This window comes from Phaseolus vulgaris, chromosome 2, assembly GCF_000499845.2.
Source record: "Phaseolus vulgaris cultivar G19833 chromosome 2, P. vulgaris v2.0, whole genome shotgun sequence".
NCBI classification, from domain to species: domain Eukaryota; kingdom Viridiplantae; phylum Streptophyta; class Magnoliopsida; order Fabales; family Fabaceae; genus Phaseolus; species Phaseolus vulgaris.
Window position 1 is genome coordinate 3,147,681 of NC_023758.2, and position 5,593 is coordinate 3,153,273.

The window sequence follows — 5,593 nt, forward strand, 5'->3', positions numbered from 1 at the left end:
TCAATTTTGCCATTCCAAATTTAATATTATAAAGAATAAAATTAAAAAAAAAATGTGTTCAACAAATAAAATTCCTTTTACTAGCGGAAAAAGCGCTACTGGGAAGAGATTTTTAATTTTTAATTTTATATATAATAATGTTTAATATTAAAAATTAAATAAAAGAGATTATATATATACATTACACATTCAATAAGATTTATAAGTAAACAATCTATTCTATTAAAATTAAATTCATCAATTAATTATGAGAAATAATATTTTAATAATTTTAGTGTCATCATCAATGTTACTTCCAAACAAATACAAATATATTATTACATCATCTTTCATAACCATTTTTTTCTTTACACAAAAGAGTTAATGAGAATAAAACATAAACATGTAAATAAGTTTAATAAAATATTTATCTATTTTTAGTTTTAAAGGCTTGAAATAATTATCTTTGAAGACAGAATAGAAGTGGTGAATGATTAATGTTTATAAAACAATCATTTTAGTGCTCTTGATAAGAAAAAAAAACATTTGAAGAAATAAGCAAGGACGTCATGGATATCTAAAAAGCAGAAAATAAAACGTGTTAGGTTTACAGTTAGTGTCTTATGAAAAAGAAATTGAGAAACTTACTCATTTGAGAGTCGATGAAACATAGTGAGTGAAGAAAATTGGAGAAGAGAACGCGTTGGAGCCACCTATCATAATTCAACCAAGAAACCAAACTTCATGCGATTGATGACGACGACAACGAACAATTGGAATAAAATTATAAAAAAAATTGAACCTGAGAATACATATCTACAAAAAAGGTAAAGAAGTGAGAATGAAAGTGTGCGTCTCTAAGAGAAGAGGATATGAGAGGAGGAAGTGATGATTAAGAATCAGATAAGTTAATATTGTAACATTGTAACAGTTTAATTAAGAGTGAGAGAAGTGGGAAGTTGTAACTGATCAAGGGCAATTAAGAAAGAAAATTAGGAAGTTTTTTTTTTTTACCTGTAGTGGAAAATTGTTTTTGATAGAGATAAGTAAGAAGTTGTTAAGAAAGTTACAAGTCTAGTCTCTAGATTATATAACTAAATAAAATAAGAGTGAATATAAAAAAAAATACAAAAAATCTTTTATTATATATTTTTAAAATAATAAAATAAAATATTTGTATAAGAATAAAATCGAAAAGTAGATGTGTAAAAAAAAGTGATTAGGAGGAGAATCCTCTTTATAAATAGGTATGAATTATAAATTATATTAGTATTATGTTAACTTTTAAAAAAAATATAGATTTAGATTTAGAATCTAATTTATTTTTTTATATAAAAATATGAATTTTGATTTAAAATACAATTCAGATATTTAGATTTGGATTTATAAAAATCCAAATTATTTTATTATTAAAATATGTTAAATCTTATCCAAATATCTACATTTGTACTGAATTTGGATCTGTATTGAATGGATATGAACGTTTTTCCTGTTTAAGTTTATAGTACGTGAGTGAGTGGCCAAGGAAGTGAAAATGGTTAACGTTGTGACAGTGTACAGCTGGTTGTTGCATGGGCTAGTGAGAGCGGTGGGGCTGAGACCTTACACGGTGGAGATACAGCCAGGGACGGTTATCAAATTCTGGGCGCCATGCAACGCCGTTTCGAAACACAAACGCGTCTGTTCCAAACCAGTGGTGGTTCTCCTACACGGCTTCTGCGGCGACGGAATCATCAACTGGCAATGTCAGATAGGAGCTTTGACGAGAGACTACGCGGTTTACGTGCCGGACCTTCTCTTCTTCGGTGGATCCGTCACCAATAAGGCGGAGCGGTCACCGGAGTTTCAAGCGGAGTGTTTGGCGACGGGGTTGAGGAAGCTCGGGGTAGAGAAGTGCGTTTTGGTTGGGTTCAGTTATGGAGGGTTTGTGGCGTTGAGATGGTGGAGAGTGTAGTGGTGTCTGGCGCCGTTGTGGCTATTACGGAGTCCGTAATTTTGAGAGCAGTGGAAGGGGTTGGGTTTTCGTCGTGCTCGGAGATGTTGTTGCCGGTGACCGTTGAGGGACTGAAGACCCTTTTTTCCGTTGCTTGCAACTTAAACCTCTCCTTACCCAACCGTTTCTTCTCAGACTTCTTACAGGTTTCTTTCTACTCCAACTAAACCACATCAATTTCTTCACATTTATTTGTCGAGAAAATAATATTATTTTTCTGTTTTACAGTGTAAAAAATGCTACATTTTCAAGCAATTTACTAAAATAATCTCAATATTTTTAATAAATATATTAATCGACAGAGATAAAGTAACCAATTTCAAGATAATTAAAAATACAAACAAGCATATAACTGTCAACAAATATCTCGTTTTAAAATGATGTTGCATTATAAATACAATTTATTTTTGGAGTTTGTGAGTTTGGAATAAGATAATCTTATTTTTTTTATAAGAATTAAAGTTAGGATACTCCTAAAATATTTTATTTTTCTATTTTATTTATTTATTCTTTGTTAAAAAAACAAAATATTTTTGGGAGTTGAAAAAATGTTACATGGAACATTAATATACTAATGGAAAGATATGCCTTTTTAGTGTTACCTTTTTTTTACAATAATAAAAAATGATTTATTATTATAATTTTAATTTTATAACAATTATTATAAAAGATGTATGTATAAAATAGTTATAAATATATTTTTTATTAATATTTATAATATTATAATTACATACTATTAGTTATAATTTTTTTATTACACTAACTAAAACTTATTTTTGTTAATTTGTTTCATGTTATTGAATTAATAAAATGGGTTATCTTTATAAGAATAATAAAAGAGTATATAAAAAAGTTTAAAAGTAATTTATGTTCTTAATAATTATAAATATAAAAAAAATGAAAAATATTTTATTTATGGTTTTTAAAGCATGCTTAGTGGCTTTAATTAGGATAAATAAAAAAAATTATATTAAATGTTTCATAGAAAGTGCAAAATGTTAGTTATACAAAGGATAACATTACAAAATGGGTTTTGACCACATTAGATAAATCTCTCGATTTGTTCCACCTTATAATGTAGGTTTGATAATCTCAAGTCGTCTCCCAGTAAACTCAATAGTAAAATCAGTAGATCAGTTTAAAATTTCGGTTGATCCTCAAATTCTTCCACCATTGAATCCTTCACCGCCTCTCTAAAGATTAATTTTTTCTCAACAGAGCTAAACCATATTGAAACATGCGTCAATTTGATTCAACTGAAACTCACCGGTAAAACATGCATCTACTAGTTTAATCAATACCCACTTTGTTCCATGCATACACTCCATGGGAATGTTTATCTCCCCTCTCTCTTGAATCATGTGCCTAAGAAATTAATTAGAACAATGTGAACTAACTAAAAAACCAAAGTTTAAGATAAGGAAACTCTCACAAAAATCAGTTTTCCAATAGATTAGAAAATTAAAACAACAGCTATAAAACTTTTATTGACCAAAACCTTATACCTCAATGGAGAATTACAAAGAAAACAACAAAAAAATGTTTAATCTTTCATGTGGAGACAAAACAAAAAAATTACAAAGAAAAAAAAACCTAGAAAAACCCTCTAAAGTTATTTTTTTTCTTTAAAAACACAAAATTAACAAGGATAATAGTTAATGTCCGAATAAATTCAATTATATAAATATTAATTAAAATAATAGATTTATTTATTATTATAATAAAATAATCTATGATAAAAACTATTAAATAAAGATATGTTATATAAATTTATTTAAATAAGTTTCTCTATAAAGACTTTTTTTTTTTTTTTTTATGAAAACATTGCTTCATTCCCAGTCTGAATAACCAACACCCTTTTTCCAATAGTGGCATTTGTGGCTTCAATTTGAAAGGTTACGTGGTATGTAAGCACAATTGATTGCAGGCAATGTACTCAAATAGGAAGGAGCGAGCTGAGCTGTTGGAGGGCTTAGAGATTAGCTACAAAGAGATCCATATCCCAAAATTTCACCAGGTATCATCTTCATCCAAAATCTTTCTCAGTCTTCATATTTCATCATCTTAACCTTACTATTTTACTTTTTCCTTTGCAGCGAATACATCTTTTATGGGGTGAGGATGACAAAATTCTTAAACTAGAGTTTGCTCAGAAAATGAAAGAGTAAGAAACTCAGACCACAAAAATATATCACCATTTCCAAGTATATGCAAAAATTAGAAACTCACTTCATCTCATACTATTCCTGCGTGTTTCTTTTTCTTTTCCTAGACATTGCATGATTCAACTAGATTTCCTTATATGTAGCAGACACGGACACAGATACAAACACAAAGATACATAAAATTTCTAAAATATAGAACACAGTAACACAAATCTATATATTATATAATTATAAATTATATAAATTGATAATAAAGATTTATGTTCACAAGTATGTTTCAAATTATTTTTTAGAGCAGAAAGATATTTTTCATGACTGGTTCACAATGATTTGTTTCTTATTTTTATAATCATAATAACAATTTATATAATAAAGTTTAAATTTTTAGAAAATTAATATATTTTTCCTTTTCAAAATTGTGTTAGAGCCGTACTAGAATTATCAGAAATCTAACAAATACTTTTTGAATTTGACATTTCACGAATACGAATATCGGTATCGAACACTAACATGCCATTTAAAAGAAAGGTTCGAGTTTGATAACTTATAACTTATTAGTTAATTTACTTATGAGTCAAATTAACATGCTGTTCTAAATAAAATCAATATGTTATTCATTAAACGATTACATAATAGAGCTGAGGAATTTAGACACAATGATAATAAACTCATTCCCTCTAAATAATGCTATCTGATTATTTCTGCTGTGTAACATGTGACAGCATGGTGGGAAATAATGCAACATTTGAAGGCATAAAGAATGCGGGTCACCTGGTTCATCTGGAGCGACCCTGGCTCTATAATAAGAGCCTCAGGCAATTTCTTTCCTGTGTTTTGCCATTGTCACGTGCCAGAAACTGACCAATAATAAACTACGTGCGAGACACTGAGTTACCTTATTGCTACATAGCAAAATCTGATAGAAAAAAAAATTTTCTAATTTAGGATATTTATGTATTCAAATTTGATTTTGTTGCACGACATTATGTGGAGTGTTTATTTATTTTAATTTTAAGAAGAATAAAAATGAGTATGGGGATGGAGAGTAATGTTAAAGATAGAAGGTGGGTGTTTTTTTTATTGTTTTTAATTTTTTTTTGTAAACATTTTATGAAAAAATAGTTAAACTTGTTTAAGAATAAAAGTAAAATAAAAAATTGTATAAGTGTAAGAAAAAACAAGTGTTGCACTTTGCATTACACCCGATGTTTCCCAGTTGGTTGGTGTTTTTTAGTCTTTTTTTTTATCGTATTTCTGTGTTTATATTTTGTAATTTTTAATGTTCCTATGGATTCTATTTTTATCTTAATGCTAACATTTAAACAATCTTCACTCGACTTTATACAACCTAGTTCTAGCTTTGTTTTCATAAAATACCTCGCATTTTTGTGAGTTGTTTAAGTGCAATATAAAATTAACTTAATTTATTATTTTTTTATCTTCACTATTCTATTTG

At 28.1% G+C, this 5,593-nt stretch overlaps 1 pseudogene; it reads left to right on the forward strand.

Annotated features, from left to right (window-relative positions):
* The first annotated feature begins 1,448 nt into the window (after window positions 1-1,448).
* On the forward strand, window positions 1,449-5,200 carry LOC137810230 (uncharacterized; annotated as a pseudogene).
* The last annotated feature ends 393 nt before the right edge of the window (window positions 5,201-5,593 follow it).